Genomic DNA, 18,931 nt, shown 5'->3' on the forward strand with positions numbered 1-18,931 from the left:
ATAGGAAGACGTGAAAGGGAAGAATATTCATGCAAAAAAAGGAGAAATGTATAAAAGTTTTACAAATAAAACTAACTTGAAATGTTCAAGAGATAAAAGAAAGCCACAATGAGTGGAGCAGGGCGAATGAAGGCCAGAGGGGTGGGAGACTCCTAGAGAGGTAAGAAGGTCAAATCCTGTCAGAAACTGAAGCCACAAGAATGATTAAATTTTATTCTATTTTATTCCTTCTACTGGGGCTTCCCACATGACACAGTGGTAAAGAATCTGCCTGCCAATGCAGGAGATGCAAGAGACTTGGGGTTAATTCCTGGGTCAGGAAGATCTCCTGGAGTAGGAAATGCAAACCACTCCAATATTCTTGCCTGGAAAATTCCATGGGCAGAGGATCCTGATGGGCTACAGGCCACGGGGCCACAAAGAGTCGGACATGACTGAGTGACTGAGCACACACACATTCCTTCCATTATGGGAGCCACTGGAAAGTTTTAAAGAGAAAAGCTACAGGATTTGACTTACACTTTTTTTTTTAATTATTTATTTATTTATGGCTGTGCTGGATCTTCATTTCTGCGAGGGCTTTTCTCTAGTGGCATGAGTTAGGGTTACTCTTTGTTGCAGTGTGCGGGCTTCTCATTTCAGTGGCTTCTCTTGTTGCTGAGCACAGGCTCTGTGGTGTGGGGCTTCAGAAGCTGCAACGTGTCAGCTCAGCACTTGTGGCTCCCAGGCTCTAGAGCACAGGCTCGGTAGCTATGGCACACGGGCTTAATTGCTCCGAGTCATGTGGGATCTTCCTGGATCAGGGATCAAACCTGTGTCTCCTACATTGGCAGGCAGATTCTTTACCACTGAGCCACTAGGGAAGCTCTAATTTACACTTTCAAAAGAGATCATCCTGGCCACTACTTGGGAATGTGGATTATGAGGGAGGAGAGAGATAAAGATGGAAGTAGGGAGGACAGTTAGGAAGTGCTACCATGTTCAGAAAGACAAATGATGGGGGCTTGGTCCAGAATTATATCAGAGGAGATACAGAAAAATGGGTATTGGGGGTTGAGTTATTTATTTATTGAGGAGAGGATTTGCTGAGGGGGGTAATATAAGGTTCTGTTTTTGCCATAGTACATGTAAGATGTTTCTTGGGTTTCTGAGTGCAAGTGTCAAGTAGATAGTTGAGGGGGAAAAAAAGTAGATGGTTAGATATACAAATTTGGAGCGCAGGCATGGACATATGGTTTAAGAATCACCAGTTTACATGATATTTATAGTCAGTAGCTAAGATATATAAAGAACTCTGTAAAAATCTAGAAAAACAAGACCAAAAGCCTGATAGAAAAAATGGGCAAAAGGACATGGTGGTTCATTAAAAAAGACTAAGTTCTTTACACATATCAACTTCACTCAAAGTAGAATTCAGAATGCAACCACAGAGATACTGTTTATCATTGACTGACAAAAATTCAAGCGATTGACAACCTACCCTTTTAGTGAAGCTGTGTGAGGCAAATGCATTGTCTTACATTGCTGTTTAAAGAACAAAATGGAACAAATTCTATGGAGGGAAAATTTGATAATATTTAACAAAACTTTATGTTCACAGGCATTTACCTCTTGATTCAGTAATCTCTTTTAAAAGAAGTTACCCTGGGGATACATCTGCAAAAAATAAAACAACAAATGCACAAAGTTATTAATTGTGACATTATTTTAATATCAAAACATTAAAAACAAACCAAATGCTACATAGGAAACTTGCTGAATTAAAGATAGTGCAGCTATACAACTGAGTACTACATAGCCATAAAAGAGAATGAAATAGGACTTCCCTGGTGGTTCAGTGGGTAAGACTGCAATACCATTGTAGGGGGTCTGGGTTTGATCTCTGGTCAGAAAACCAGAGCCCATATGTCACAACTAAGACCCAGCACATCCAAATAAAATAAGTAAATAAAAGTATATATTAAAAATAGTCTTTAAAAAGAGAATGAATATTTCTAAGTACTAGTATGAAAAGAATGCCTATATTGTTAAATGGATCAAAAGTATATATTGTATGTTATGTGGTGGGAAGGAGGCTCAAGAGAGAGGGGGATATATTTATACTTATGGCTGACTCACATTGTTGTATGGCAGAAACGAGCACAACATTGTAAATCAATCATCCTCCAATTCAAAAAAAAATTTTTTAAGTATATATAGTATGCTACATTTTGTTAAGAAAAAAGTAGGGAAATAAGCCTATACTGTCTATATTTCTTAATTTTTAGTACAGCTCTATTGAGATAGAATTCATATAATGTAAAATTCACCCTTCTAAGGTACACATTTCATGATTTTTAGTATGTTCATGAAGATATGCAGTCATGACCACAATCAATTTTAGAACATTTTTATTAACACCAAAAGAAACCCTTTACTCATTGTAGTCACTCCCTATCCCCCTTTTCCTGCAGTTCAGTTCAGTTCAGTTCAGTCGCTCAGTCGTGTCCGACTCTTTGTGACCCCATGAACCGCAGCACGCCAGGCCTCCCTGTCCATCACCAACTCCCGGAGTCCACCCAAACCCATGTCCATTGAGTCGGTGATGCCATCCAACCATCTCATCCTCTGTCGTCCCCCTCTCCTCCTGCCCTCAATCTTTCCCAGCATCAGGGTCTTTTCAAATGAGTCAGCTCTTCACATCAGGCGGCCAAAGTATTGGAGTTTCAGCTTCAAAATCAGTCCTACCAATGAACACCCAGGACTGATCTCCTTTAGGAAGGACTGGTTGGATCTCCTTGCAGTCCAAGGGACTCTCAAGAGTCTTCTCCAACCCCACACTTCAAAAGCATCAATTCTTTGGCGTTCGGCTTTCTTTATAGTCCAACTCTGACATCCATGCATGACCACTGGAAAAAACCATAGGCTTGACTAGACGGACCTTTGTTGACAAAGTAATGTTTCTGCTTTTTAATATGCTGTCTAGGTTGGTCATAACTTTCCTTCCAAGGAGTAAGTGTCTTTTAATTTCATGGCTTGCAGTCACCATCTGCAGTGATTTTGGAGTCCAGCCACTGTTTCCCCATCTATTTGCCATGAAGTGATGAGACCAGATGCCGTGATCTTAGTTTTCTGAATGTTGAGCTTTAAGCCAACTTTTTCACTCTCCTCTTTCACTTTCATTAATAGGCTCTTTAGTTCCTCTTCACTTTCTGCCATAAGGGTGGTGTCATCTGCATATCTGAGGTTATTGATATTTCTCCTGGCAATCTTGATTCCAGCTTGTGCTTCTTCCAGTTCAGCGTTTCTCATGATGTACTCTGCATGTAAGTTAAATAAGCAGGGTGACAATATACAGCCTTGACATACTCCTTTTCCTATTTGGAACCAGTCTGTTGTTCCATGTCCAGTTCTAACTGTTGCTTCCTGACCTGCATACAGGTTTCTCAAGAGGCAGGTCAGGTGGTCTGGTATTCCCATCTCTTTCAGAATTTTCCACAGTTTATTGTGATCCACACAGTCAAAGGCATTGGCATAGTCAATAAAGCAGAAATAGATGTTTTTCTGGAACTCTCTTGCTTTTTCTATGATCCAGAGGATGTTGGCAATTTGATCTCTGGTTCCTCTGCCTTTTCTAAAACCAGCTTGAACATCTGGAAGTTCCTGGTTTACGTACTGTTGAAGCCTGGCTTGGAGAATTTTGAGCATTTCTTTACTAGCGTGTGAGATGAGTGCAATTGTGTGGTAGTTTGAGCATTCTTTGGCATTGCCTTTCTTTGGGATTGGAATAAAAACTGACCTTTTCCTGAAGTTATGGATAGCCATTCATCTATTTTCCATGAATATGGACTTATGGACATTTGATATAAAAGTAATCATACAGCATGCTATCTTTTGTTTCTAGCTTTGTTCACTAAGCATAACATTTTCAAGATTCATCCATATTATAGCATGTATCAATATTTGGTTTCTTTTTGTGGCCAAATAATACTGCACTGTATGTATATACTACATTTTGTTTACCCATTCATCAGCTGAGGGATATTTCCATACAACACTTCTGTAATATACATATATAAGTTGTGTGGCCCATGTTTTCATTTCATTTGTCTATCCAACTGTGAGCTGATGGCTCATATGGTCACTCTATCTCTAGAATTTTGAGGAACTACCAAACTGTTTTCCAAAATGGCCACACCGTTTAATAGTTCTATCAGCAATGAAGGCTCCAAATTCCCTACATCATTGCCAACACTTGCTGGTGTTTTGTGTTTTTTTTTTTAATTTTAGCTATCCTAGCAAGTATGAAATGATATATCATTCAGGTTTGGAGTACATTTCCCTGAAAGCTAATAATGTTGAACATCTTTTCATATGTTTATTGCTATTCTTTATTTCTCTGTGTGACTTTGAGTCTTTCAGCCTGAAGACTCCCTTTAGTATTGTTTGTAGAACAAGTCTGCCAGCAATGAACTCTGTTGGTCTTTGTTTATATGGGAATGTCTTAATTTCTCCTTCATTTCTGAAGGATAATTTTGCTGGATATGGAAATGCTTGTTGACAACCTTTTTCCTTCAGCACTTTAAATATGTCATCCCTCTGCCTTTAGGTCTCTATGGTTTCTGATGAGAAGCCAACTGTTAATGTTATTATTTTATGTTATGTGATGAGTCACTTTTCACTTGCTGTTTTCAAGATTTGCTGTTTGATTTTTGTCTTCAACAGTTTGACACTGATGGAGCTAAGTATGTATCACTTGAGCTTTTCATACGGAATTAGCTGAGCTTCCTGAATGTGCAAATTAATGTTTTTCATCAAATTAAGGAAGCTTTCTGCTATTATTTCTTTAAATATTCTTTTTCTCTCTCATCTCCTTCTCCTTCTGGGACTCCCATTATTCATATGTTAGTATGCTTAACAAGGTGTGTCCCACAGGTCTCTTGGGCTTCCCTGGTGGCTCAGCTGATAAAGAATCCACCTGCAATGGGAGACCCAGGTTCGATACCTGGGCTGGGAAGATCCCCTGGAGAAGGGAGACTCTGTTCATTTTTCTTCATTCAAAAGAAATTCTTTTTGTTTCTCAGACTGTATGATCTCAAATGACCTATTTTCAAGTGTGCTGTTTCTTCCTTCCAGTTCAAATCTTCTGTTTAGCCCCTCTAGTGAATTTTTCATTTCAGATATTATACTTTCGACTCCTAAATTTTTACTTAGTCCCTTTTTATAATTTCCATTTCTTTATTGATAGTCTCTGTTTGGTACAGCATTGTTCTCATCCTTTAGTGTTTTAGGTATGGTTTCCCTTTTTTTTTTTGGCTGAACCATGCAGTATATGGGATCTTAGTTCCCTAACCAGGGATCAAACCAATGTCCCCTGCATTGGGAGCATGGAGTCTTAACCACCTGACCACCTGACCACCAGGGAAGTCCCAGATATAGTTTCCTATAGTTATTTGGAAAGTCTTTATCTAATAAGTCTAATGTCTGGACTTCCATAGGGACGGCTCCTGTTGACTGATCCTTTTTCCCCCTATATACAGGCCATTCTTTTATGTCCAGACATGAATGATGCCTCATTATGAATCATAATTTTTTTCCTGAAAATATAATGTGGTGGCTCTGGAAATCATACTCCCAGTTTCCCAGGATTTGTTGTTGTTCCAGTTTGTTGTTGACACTGTTTTGGTTAGTGTGTTTAATGATTCTCCTGGGCTAATTCTATGAAGTCTGCATTTTGGGTCTACACAGTCACTGAAGTCTCTACTCAATTATTTTAACAATCAGCTAATAATTAGACAAAGATTCCCAGCCATTGCCGAGGGGCTCTTTGTGTGTATTCGGTCATGACTTCAATGCTCCAGTAGGCAGTTTATAACTCTGCCTTATCCTTAACTTCCTGCTTGTGCAAAGCCTCAGGGCTGGCCAGAAGTGAGAGATTGAGACCTCTCAGATCTTTCTTAGACATATGCACAGCCCTACACAAGCATATGTCCTTCTAAGGTTCTAAGAATAAGTCAGATGTGATCAAAATCCTTTATGGGCATCTCATTCCCCAGATTTCCTTTTCAAGTTTTTGGTCAGCCTCTTGTTAGTCCCAACTGGTATTACCACTTCTGGCAGCAGTGACATTAAACAATTACAACTGACTTTCCCCTGGGGATAGGGCTGTTTGCAATGAGTGAGCTCTGAGTCAGTTCTAATGAAAACAAGCCCTAAGAGTGGAGATTCTTAGAGAGCTACCAGACAGACCAAATAGTGGCAGTTCTCTGAGCTGGGGATTTTGCAGGGAGATTCAAACCTACTCCATCCCCTCCAGGGCCTTCTAGGCTGCTTGTTTTCATAGCTGCTAGCTTCATGTCTACCACAAAGCTAAGGAGAAGGGAAGGAGAATAGAGTAAATTAAAATGTCAGAAAGTTTTTTGTCCTTACTGAGTTTTAGCAGTTTTTCTTGAATAAATCCTTCTTGACTTTTAGCAAGCCTGTGGTTAATTTCCAGAGTTCTGAAAAAGTTGGCTTTGACCTTTTTTGCCTGCATTTTTGTTGCTTTTATGGAAAACTAGATTTTCAGAGACCTTTATTTTGCTATTCTGAAAGTGTTTCTGTATGTATTCATTTTTTCACAAAAGGAAATGATAAACCACAGACTAACAAAAATCACTATTAAGAGAAGTCCTCAAACTATTTGGATATGTTACAGGACAGAGCAAATGCACAAATATATTGATTTTATTGAGAACCAGGGTTCTGACCATGTGAGAAATAATATACAAATATAGAAGGACAAAAATCTAGTAGTATTTGTTGAATTTGAATTAATATTAGAATTTTTAAATGTATATGTTTTTTAAAGAGTTCATGATTTTTTCTCAGTCAACTGAAAGATCTTAGAAGCAATGATACTCTCATAGCAATGAACATATCTAACATCCAGTTCTTGGTTTCTAAACACTATCCCCCTCGGGAATTCCCTGGCAGTCCAGTGGACAAGACTCCATCTTTCCACTGCAGGGAACATGGGTTCAATCACTGGAACTAAGCGGCAGGAACAGGGGGGTGGCGGGGGGTGGGGTGGGGGGGAGGAACATTTGGAGAAATTGGAGAAATGAATGATTCCAGGGCAGGGAAAGTAGAATATGAGCCTGGGATGTATTTTGAGCCAGAAAGCAAAGAAGACCAAAAAGGCTGAAGAAAGGGTGAGGGAAGGAAAGAAATAGATGAGAAAGATTAAGAGGTACAAACTTCCAGTTGCAAAGTAAATGGGTGACGGGTATGAAATGTACAGTGGGCGGAAATGTAGTCAATAACCATGAAAAATAAAAATAATAAAACATCTTTTTAAAAAAGATTAAAGAAAGCTCAAAGACTAAGTGAGTGAGTGAAGTCGTTCAGTCGTGTCCGACTCTTTGCGACCCCATGGACTGTAGCCTGCCAGGCTCCTCCATCCATGGGAATGTCAAAAGGACACAGGAGACAGCTTGACTTGACTCCCATTGGCCAAATTAGTGGCAATTTGAGCATCAAAATGTGTAACAATGATAATGGTTTATAATATGTTAAATTAACATTTCTGTTAATCTACAGTAAAGTGAAAAAGAAAAGTAGAAACAAAGAGCTCTTCTTTACAGAAGAAACCCAGCTAGTAATGACAGAAGGAAAAACAGACTAGAAGAAAACAACCATTCTGCAACCCCTGGTGTACTAATTGGTTCTAGCAACGATTATCAATAGATGGTAGATTATTGGATAAAATATTTGGAGGCAATAGAATATTCACAAGACCTCCAAGCATCACCTCAGAGATTACTCACTAACTACAAAGCAGGAAGTGTAGTTTTTCAGTGGAGAGACCCAACAGTCTCCACTCTAACCAAGTGATCAGACTTAGGGAACACCAAGAGGGATGCTGTGACAGGAGGAGCCTCCTGATGAGATTTACTATAAAGCCCCAAGAGCAACTGTTTAGGTTTCTCACCAAAAAAAATGTCAAATCTGAATCTAATCATAAGTAAGCAATCAGATAACTCTAGCGTAGAGTTTCTCAACCTTAACACCACTGATAATTTGGCTGGTTAATTCTTTATTGTGGGTACTGCTGTGTGCACTGAAGAATGTTTAGACACATCCCTGGTCTCTACCCACTACATTCCAGTAGCACCTTGCTATAGATTGAATGTTTGTGTCCCTCCAAAGTTCATATGTTAATATCTTAATCCCCAAGGTGATAGTATTAGCAGGTGGGACCACTGGAAGGTGATTAGATCATGAGAGCAGAGGCTCATGAATGGGAATAATATCCTTATTAAAGCTATGGTTTTTCCATTAGCCATGTACGGATGTGAGAGTTGGACCATAAAGAAAGCTGAGCATCAAAGAATTGATGCTTTCAAATTGTGGCAATGAAAAGACTCTTGAGAGTCCTTGGAATGCAAGGAGATTAAACCAATCAATCCTACAGGAAATCAACCTTGAATATTCTTTGGAAGGACTGCTGCTGAAGCTGAAGCTCCAATCCTTTGGCCACTTGATGTGAAGAGCCAACTCATTGGAAAAGATCCTAATGCTTGGAAAGAGGCCTTCCCCTGGTGGCTCAGTGGTAAAGAATTCACCTGCCAATCCAGGAGAACAGGAGATGTGGGTTTGATCCCTGTGTCATGAAGATCCTTGGAGGAGGGCATGGCAACCCACTCCAGTATTCTTGCCTGAAGAATTCCATGGTCAGAGGAGCCCATAGGGTTGCAAAGAGTCAGACATGACTGACGCGACTTTGTAGACACGCACACACTCTAGGAAAGAGTGAAGGCAAAAGGAAAAGGGGGCTGTAGAGGATGAAATGGTTAGATAGCATCACCGACTCAATGGATATAGTTTTGAGCAAACTCTAGGAGATAATGAAGGACAGGGCAGCCTGGCACGTTGCAATCCATGGGGTTGCAAAGAGTCGAACACAGCTTAGCAACTGAACACCAAAAACAACAAAAGAGGCCCAAGAAAGCTCCCTCCCTCCTTTCACCATTTGAGATCATAGCAAAAAAGTCCATGAACCAGGAAGTGGGCCTTCACCAGACACTGAATCTTCTGGCGTCTCGATCATGAAATTCCCAGCCTCTAGAACTGTGAAAAATAAAGTTCTATTGTTTACAAATGACCCAGGCTATGTTATTTTGTTATAGCAGTCCAAAGGGATTAAGACACACCTTTCAAGTTGTGACAACCAAAAATGGCTTCAAACATCGCCAAATTTACCCTGGAGGTAAAAAAAAAAAAATCACCCTAGTTGAGAAATATCGATCTAGAATGCATTCTATAAGAGACAGCTCTTCCAAAAATCATCATTGGTGGGAAGAAGGGGGATGGCAGGGGAAGGGGTCATCTGTTCTATACTAAAAGAGACTAGAGATATTAATGACCACATGTAACAGATACATTTTGATTGGATCTTGGATTTAAAGAAAAAAATGTCTATAGAAGTCATATATTAGAAATTTGGAGAAATTTAAATATGCACAGCATATTAGGTGACATTAATTTATTCTTTGTTTTAGATGTCATAATAGTACTATAGCTACTTAGGAAGATCTTTATTCCAATCTTGGGGTATATACATGCAAAAATATTTAAGGGAGAAGTATTACTTTGATTGAAACTTGCTTGTAAATGGTTCAGCAAAAAATTAAGTGAGTGGGACAGAAGGAGAAAGGAAGGTGAGAGGAAGACAGAGTTCACACACAGATGTTAGTGAAATGTTAGCAACTGATAGACTTCATGGAAGAGTTCAGAGTTACTATTCTTCCAACTTTTAATTAAGCTTGAAATTTTTCAAAATAACAATTTAAGTGGAAAATGATAAAATTCATGGAGGAATAAAAAAATAGGTTCAGGCAAAAACTGAAAGGCTTCATCTCATTAGTGTCATTTCATGCTGCAGTTTTCATCCATTTATGTCCAGTTGGGTCTTTTTAAACATCTTTGGTCTTTATTTAAAATGTGCAACATTTACTCCAGCTTCTTAAACTTAGGGAATATAGCTGCTGCTGCTGCTTCTGCTGCTAAGTTGCTTCAGTCGTGTCCGACTCTGTGCGACCCCATGGACTGAAGCCCACCAGGCTCCTCTGTCCATGGGATTTTCCAGGCAAGAGTACTAGAGTGGGGTGCCATTGCCTTCTCCAAGCTACATAATACTAATTTTTTCTCTACTTTTTATAGATCATAATATCTTGCCTATTTGCATGTTGATAATTTTTTTATTGGACATTATTAAGTTTATCTTGTTGGATGCTATATATGTTTGAATTCCTATAAATATTCTTGAGCTTTAAAAAAAAAGGTAAAGAGGCTGGAAAAATCACTGAGGGAAAGAATTAGATGGAGGATAGGCGACTCCTAAGGAGAGGAATTCTGGGCAAACAAAGTCAGTTGAGAAAGAGGGGAAAAAACCAGTGTGAAGTCCTGGAAGCTCAAGAAGAAAGCATTTCAAAAAAGACAGTGTTCAACACTATCACATGCGCTTTGAAGTTCAATAAGAGGACAACAGAAAAATCCACAAACAAACATGGGCTTTGACCCAAGAAGTAGGTCATTGGTGACCTTGATATTAATAAAATAGTGAGGACAAGAGCCTGACTGAAGTTGTTTGTGGAAAAATTGGATTTGAGGAAGAATGAGAGCAAAGATAGACAATTCTGATGCTGAGGTTTGTTGGGGACGTGGGCTTGGAGCAGGTTTTGGTTTTGTTTAGAAAGCATGATTTTGAAGATAGGGGATGTGAACACATGTTTCCATGCCAGTAGGGATGATCTTCTAAACTGAAAAGGGGTGCAGGAGGGAAGGAGCTGAGTAGGTGAGAGAGGGTAGGATCCAGAGGACAAGGAGGATGGGTTGGGTTGGTGGGAAGAGATAGTGAAAGTGAAAGTGAAAGGTGCTGAGTTGTGTCCGACTCTTTGCGATCCCATGGACTGTACAGTTCATGGAATTCTCCAGGCCAGAATACTGGAGGCCTTTTCCTTCTCCAGGGGATCTTCCCAACCCAGGGATCGAACCCAGGTCTCCCACATTGCAGGCAGATTCTTTACCAGCTGAGCCACCAGGGAAGCCCAAGAATACTGGACTGGGTAGCCTATCCCTTCTCCAGTGGATCTTCTGACCCAGGAATCAAACCAGGGTTTCCTGCATTGCAGGCAGATTCTTTACCAACTGAGCTATCAAGGAAGCCGGATAGAGCTCCTCTAATGTGTCTGTCTTCCCAAGGGATCACTAAAAAGAGACACAATTAGGCTGAGGAGGAGATGCTACAGATTTGAGAGAAACATGAGATAGTGTATCGAAAGCAGAAAAATGAAGGTGCTAGGAAATTGAAGCAGAATAGTGTGGCAGTATTGCAAACTCGCCCATGGTCACACATCAAAAGTGAGTTCAATCAGTATAAGAAGATGATGTTCTCACGACGTGCAAAGAGTAGAGCTGAAGTTATCCAGTTATGATGAGTTTATATTTTTAAATGACTGCTCAGGGACTTCCTTGGTGGCCCAATGGTAAAAAATCTGCCTGCCAGTTCAGGGGACATGGGTTCAGTCCCTGATCCAGGAAGATTCCACATGCCACGGGGCAACTAAGCCTGTGCTCTGCAACAAAAGAAGCCATTGCAACAAGAAGCCCATGCACCAAAACTAGAGAGTAGCCTCCACTTGCCGCAACTAGAGAAAGCCTGTGGGCAGCAACAAAGACCCAGCTCAGTCACAAATAAATAAATAATTTTATTGTTAAAAACAGATAAATAAATGGCTTCTCAGAATCTGAGCCCCTTTCCTATATCAGAACTCCATTCCTACATTTGGAAGCCCTCTCCCCACCTTAACAGTCTTGGTGAATGATACAGCCCTCCTCCCAGCATAGAAGCTGAAACTTTCCAGATACTTACTTTCTTAGTCTCCTTTGAGGATGGGCCTGAGCACGTGATCTAGGTACAGCCAATCCAGTGCACTGTCCAGAATATCAAATCAGGAGCTAAAGAATAAATAGAGATGGTGGAGCATCATCACTGACAGTGGTAGAGGGGGGTGACAGCCACACCCAGCTTCTGGCATCGGCGGTGGCAACCATACCAGTGGTAGCCTCCAGTTCCCAGTGCCATCAACAATGTCACCGCACAGTTAACGCTCAGACAGCAGCAGAGGTGTCCTCTCCAGACTGGTTGTATGCCATAATTTTGGTTGTGGATCTCAGCACATAACCTCCAACCTGGTTCTCCAGACCTCCCAGCAGCTCTTTGAGCCAATCCACATGTATGCAACCCAAATTACTTCATTTATAAAATGGCACATTAATTATCATAAAACCATTGAGTTAACTTTCTGATTAAGTAAGCAAATTTAATGTCCTATATCAGGTGTATTTTGTGGCCCAAATGAACAAATACAATCTGTCATGATAAATACAGTTTACAAGTTTTCTGCTTATCTCAAGCCTTGTGGTTAAAGGTTAGATTCCTGTAAGATTAAACAAAACAAAAAGCCTCTTGTCCTCTAATAGATGACTATCTTATGGAACGTACTTAGTTCCTTCTTTGTCAGTCCCAGTAAATACATTGAAAAGAACTGTTATGATGATGACAAGGAAGCAGGCATGTATAGTTTAATCATAAATTAGATCTTTGTTGACACTTGGCTAGTCCCCAATAGTGTTAACTTTTTCTCTTCCTTCTCTTTCTAAGACGGCGATAACCAGCAAAACACCTGCATTCTCAAATAATTTTGGCAAAAATAATGTTTCCTTTTCAGGCTCCCCTCAAACACTCTTGTAACCAATCATTTCTTTTGATTTTATTGGGTTGGCCAAAAAGTTCTTTCTGGTTTTTCCATAACATCTTATGGAAAAATCCAAAAAAACATTTTGACCAACTCAACAACTACTAGCAACTGTACCTTTTGTGTCTTTTTTTTTTTTTTTTTGGTCTCATTGCATTGGTTAAAACTCTCACATCATTTTTAAGTAGCAGAGGTGAGATGACTGTGGCTGTTTTTTCAGTCATGCAGGGGACCAATGTAAATCAATTTTCCAGCATAGCTGTAACTCTAGACTTTGGGAGGGGGTAACATGGGAATCTGATGGATGCCTCAGTCCAGAAACCACCCCCCAAGCCCACACAGCAGGAGGTAAGCACCCAGCAAAACTGAAACCACCCCCAACTCTACCCCATGGAAAAACTGTCTTCCACAAAACCAGTCCCTGATGCCAAAATGGTTGGGGACTGCTGCATTAATCCATTCACTCATCCATCCATCCAATATGGGAAGAGTGACTGCAAGTGAAAGTGTTAGTTGCTCAGTTGTATCCGACCCTTTGTGACCCCATGCGACCCCATGGACTGTATAGCCCAACAGGCTCCTCTGTCCATGGGATTCTCCAGACAAAAATACTGGAGTGGGTTGCCATTTCCTTCTCCAGATGATCATCCCGAACCAGGGATCAAACCCAGGTCTCTTGCACTGCAGGCAGATTCTTTACCATTTGAGCTACCAAGGAAGCCCCAGAGAGTGACTGCTACCCACCAAACTCTGTTTTAGGTACTGAGGATACCCCAGTGAAAGAGACACCGTTCCTGCTCTCACAAAGCTTACTGTCTAGCAGAGCAGACATAATAGATAACAAACAAATAAACTAAAAGGCAATTCCACCAGTGACAAGTGCTTCTTTTAAAAAACAGCTTGAGGGGCTCGCCTGGTGGCCAGTGATAAAGAATCCATCTCCCAGTGCAGGAGGCACAGGTTCATCCCTGGTCCCAGAAGATCCCACTGGCCATGGAGCAACTAAGCCCCTGCACCAGCCACTGAGCCAGTGCTCTACAGCTTGGGAACCACAACTACTGAGCCCAAGTGCCACAATTACTGGAACCTGTGGGCCCTAGAGCCCGTGCTCCACAATAAGAGAAGCCACTGAGATGAGAAGCCCGCTTGTGGCAACTAGAATAGCCTCTGCTCGCCATGCTAGAGACCCAGCAGAGCCAAAAATAGATAAACAGATAAAATAAATAAAATTATATATTAAAAAAACAAACAGCATGAGGACACAGTGGCTTCTCTTTCCAGAGATCTGCAAGCTAATCTGAGTGTGACTTTGTATCAAGACTAAAAAGCTTGAAATATATTACACAGGGTGAAGCAACAGTTAGAACTGGACGTGGAACAACAGACTGGTTCCAAATAGGAAAAGGAGTACGTCAAGGCTGTATATTGTCACCCTGTTTATTTAACTTATATGCAGAGTACATCATGAGAAACGCTGGACTGGAAGAAACACAAGCTGGAATCAAGATTGCCAGGAGAAATATCAATAACCTCAGATATGCAGATGACACCACCCTTATGGCAGAAAGTGAAGAGGAACTCAAAAGCCTCTTGATCAAAGTGAAAGTGGAGAGTGAAAAAGTTGGCTTAAAGCTCAACATTCAGAAAACGAAGATCATGGCATCCGGTCCCATCACTTCATGGGAAATAGATGGGGAAACAGTGGAAACAGTGTCAGACTTTATTTTTCTGGGCTCCAAAATCACTACAGATGGTGACTGCAGCCATGAAATTAAAAGACACTTACTCCTTGGAAGGAAAGTTATGACCAACCTAGATAGCATATTCAAAAGCAGAGACATTACTTTGCCAACAAAGGTCCGTCTAGTCAAGGCTATGGTTTTTCCTGTGGTCATGTATGGATGTGAGAGTTGGACTGTGAAGAAGGCTGAGCGCTGAAGAATTGATGCTTTTGAACTGTGGTGTTGGAGAAGACTCTTGAGAGTCCCTTGGACTGCAAGGAGATCCAACCAGTCCATTCTGAAGGAGATCAGCCCTGGGATTTCTTTGGAAGGAATGATGCTGAAGCTGAAACTCCAGTACTTTGGCCACCTCATGCGAAGAGTTGACTCATTGGAAAAGACTCTGATGCTGGGAGGGATTGGGGGCAGGAGGAGAAGGGGACGACAGAGGATGAGATGGCTGGATGGCATCACTGACTCTATGGACATGAGTCTCAGTGAACTCTGGGAGTTGGAGATGGACAGGGAGACCTGGTGTGCTGTGATTCATGGGGTCGCAAAGAGTCAGACACGACTGAGCGACTGATCTGATCTGAATACATTGTGCAGCTGGGCCCTGGCCTCCTGGTGAGTAGATCAGGTCTCCCAAAGTCCCTCTATCAGGAGGCACCAGGTGTCCTGATAGAAGAGGGGGAGGCCCACCCACAGCTGCTAGGGAGCAGGATGACAGGGGCACGGTGGCACCTGCAGTCTTTGCTTTCAGCCTGTTGTGATGTGCTGCAGTTTAAGTGGGCCCAGTGAAACAGGTTTTCTGATGACATTATCCAGTTTGCACTAAACCAACCCTCCAAGACTGGGCACACGCCTTGCAAAGATGATTGAAGATAAACCAATAAAACCAGTACACGCCCCAAACAAGGAAACAGCAGACCTGACGCCTCTGTTACTCCCGGTAGAAGTCCTTCTACAGCCATGTATGATATGAAAACAATCGTGAACTAGTCAGAGCTGATAAAAATCTGGCAAATGAGCAACAGAACAGGAGACAGAGATTATCCAAAAGAATGTTTGAACTCCACGTTTACATCCACACTAATTAATGCTTTTGACCCTGAGCTTATAGTCAGTTTTGAGAAAATAATAGCAGCAGTGTGAGTAATTATAAATACAGTAAGTAACTAGAATAATCAGTAGCATGTGCTCAAAAATATGTTGTTTAGCTTCCCCCCAGGGAAGCTCTGTTGTCAATAGTAGAATCACCTAAATCTGAAAATCATTTGGTGAGAGCAAATTTCTCAATGGATCCGGGACTACTGTTAATCCGTCAGCGCAATATCGGACCCAAAGTAGGTGCCCCGCACTCCAAAATGTGTTCAAACATATTTGATAGTGGGCAATCAGTATCCTGCCTATAAAATGGGGGTGATCACACCTGCTCTTCCTTGGGCCCCAGTTCTGGTAGCCAGATCAAATTCCACCTCCTTCCTGTCTCAGACTCTCTCCTCTTGCTCTCACCACAAGTACCCAGCTCAGGCCTCACTGCTGACCGCCTGGGACACCTCCATCATCTCCTTGCGGATTCCCCCACCTCCCATCTTGCTTACCTCCATTTCACTCTGACTCTGAATGACCCTTCCAACATGCCTAAAAGCTTGGGTGGCTCTCTGCTGCTGGTTGGACACAACCCACATTTCTCAGCCAGGGACACAGGGCCTTCAAGAACAGGATCCCAGCTTTGCCTCACCTCCTCTAGACACCCCACCCCATCTCACCAAGCACCCTATAGTTCTTTGCAGATATCTCCAAGGTCATCAGTCCCACTTGATACATCTCTCTGTTTATTTCTTCTAACTCTTTGGGTTGAATCTGAATAGAATCTCTTCCACCAAACCTTCCTTCACTCATCCCCTCCCAGATCTGGGAAGAAGACCAGCCCTCTTAGTGCCCTTATCACAGTGGCTGTTATTTCTGGTTTTGTTCTTTGATCTCCACTCCTCAAAGGGCTTCCCAGGTAGCTCAGTGGGTAAAGAATCCACCTGCCAATACAGGAGATGCAAGAGACTAGGGTTCAATCCCTGGGTCGAGAAGATCCCCTGTAGGAGGGCATGTATTCATGCCCTCAATAACACTCAAGTATTCTTGCCTGGAGAATCCCATGGACAGAGGAGTCTGGTGGTCTACAGTTCATGAGGTTGCAAAAAGTCGGCCACGACTGAAATGACTAAGCACGCACTCCTTGAAAGCAGGATCTACAGCCAGAGTTTCAGTGAAGAGGCTTCAATGAATATCTGCTGCAAGGATAACTAGATAGAAGAATGAAACACTCAGTGTGGGGAGGGTGTTCAGACACTCATTTAAGATCTCAATCAAAAGCTTCTGCAGATTCCCCACAAGGAAGGACGAACCTTGTAGAAATCCATCCTTCAGGGATGTCAATCACTCTTCAAGGCTCCAAACCTTGCCTCCAGCCTTGGGTTTGGCCCCCATCTATCCCTGGACTGTGCTGTCTTCTACACATACACCTGCTCTTTCTCTCTTTGTCATCAGATTGCAAACCTGTGCCCTGAGTGCTCTCTCAGCAGCAAGCGTCTGGATCTGCAGGCCTGGGGAAGGCACACATCTTGGTCTTTTGCCCTGAACACATACAGGAAGTGAGCCAGCCAGGCAGTCAGCCACAGCTATATTTAGATTTCTGTCACCTGATGGGGTCACCCATTAATCAGGGGACTGTGGCAGCTGTGGCATTTCGGGAGTAAACTGAGGTGGGTCCTTGGGCAGTGAGGAGGGGGCTAGATGTCTGGGCAGCGACCTCAGCTTCATTCAAGCAAGACACAGGGCAGAGATGAAAATGCATGGCTTACATGAAAGCTGGAAAGATGGAGGTCAGACGCAAGGGGGACCGGGACTTGAGGGAGAAATCAGTGCCTGGCTTGGGCACGGGAGGAGCCTGGAAGATCAGTAGGAAGAGTGCCTCAGCTGGTCGGACCCCTTCCTGCCGGGTGAGCTGTGGCTGAGTGAGTGGCTCTCTGACAGGCAGTAAGCCCAGCTGTGGTCAGCAGAGAGAGCTGCGGTCACCAGACCCCATCCACAAGGGAGAAACAAGAAAGAAGCAGACAGGCAGGATTTTTTTTTTCCCAAGCCCTAAAGGCACTCCTTGCCCCAGATTTGGTTTATTAAATGACTGTCCTGGGAGCCAGGGAATAGGTCTTAAGTCATCATTGATCCAGTTGCTTTTCCTTCCTTTATCTCTAGAATACAACCCCATCCCTCTGGTGGAGCCATTATAAGAATCTCCTGGGACTTCCCTGGCGGTCCAGTGGTAAAGACTCTGTGCTCACAAAGCAGACGGCCCCGGCTTTGATCCCTGGTCAGGGAACAAGAACCCACATGCCGCAACTAAGACCTGGCACAGCCAAATTAATTAGGGAAAAAAAAAGAATCTCTTGCCCTGATTTTGCCCCTCTGGGCTATTTCTGGCCCTACCCACAAGGGTTGACTCCTCAAGACCAAATTCTATCTGAAACAGCCCAGTGCTGCCCATCACTCCAGGGTCACCCACGTCCCTCATTCTGGCTTTCAAAGTCCTCCATGTTCTGACACTCAGCCTTCTCCCCAGACCTTTTTTTTTCAACAGCGTTTCAAGGTATTGTTGACATAAAAGAAACAGCACATGTTTAAAGTGTACACTTTTGGGAATTCCCTGATGATTCAGTGGTTAGGACTCAGCTCTTTCATTGCCAGAGCCCAGGTCCAATCCCCAGATGGGGAACTAATATCCCACAAGCCAGCGGCATGGCAAAAAAATAAAAAGGTACAGTTTGGTAAGTTTTTATGTGTACAAAAATACATATCCCATACACCAACAACACAGTCAATGTAATGAATATATTTATCACCTCCCCCCAATTTTTGCATGTTCTTTTGTCATCCCTTCTTCCCACTTCTCCCCCCACCCCCCCCCACAACAACTCCTGATACACTTTCTGTCACTATAGATTAGCTTGCAGTTTGGGGTGGGGGAATGGTTATGCATAGATGGACTCACACAGTACACATCCCTTTTTGTCCAGAGTCTTTCACTCAGCACAATTATTCTGAGATTCATCCTTGTTGTAGCGTGGATCAACAAGGCACTTCTGTTTATTGCTCAGTTTAATATTTTCTGATGTATGAATGTACTGCAAGTTGTTTATCCATTTGCCTGTGGATGAACATTTCAATTGCTCCCAGTTTTTGATTCCCAAATAAAGCATCTCTGAGTGCTTGTGTACAAATCTTCGCCTGGCCATGTGCTTTCATTTCTCTCAGGTAAATAAATAGGGGATCCGTGGCGGAAGTGGGTCTCATAACTTTTTCAAAAACTATCAAACTATTTTCCATGAAGTGGTTGCTTCATTTAAGTTCCTACCAGAGTGTAAAAGATCACTCACA

The 18,931-nt window shown here is 42.2% G+C and overlaps 1 long non-coding RNA gene across 1 annotated transcript in view; it reads right to left on the reverse strand.

The window, feature by feature from the left end:
* Positions 1 to 18,931, reverse strand: part of LOC133232008 (uncharacterized) — a 32,172-nt gene that overhangs the window by 4,819 nt on the left and 8,422 nt on the right. Inside the window, exons 2-3 of the long non-coding RNA XR_009731281.1 lie at positions 11,894 to 11,979; positions 1,609 to 1,656 (exon numbers count right to left, since the gene is read on the reverse strand). This is a non-coding gene — a long non-coding RNA (uncharacterized LOC133232008). The remainder of the gene's footprint in view (positions 1 to 1,608; positions 1,657 to 11,893; positions 11,980 to 18,931) is intronic.

Source organism: Bos javanicus, chromosome 19 (genome assembly GCF_032452875.1).
Source record: "Bos javanicus breed banteng chromosome 19, ARS-OSU_banteng_1.0, whole genome shotgun sequence".
Lineage (NCBI taxonomy): Eukaryota > Metazoa > Chordata > Mammalia > Artiodactyla > Bovidae > Bos > Bos javanicus.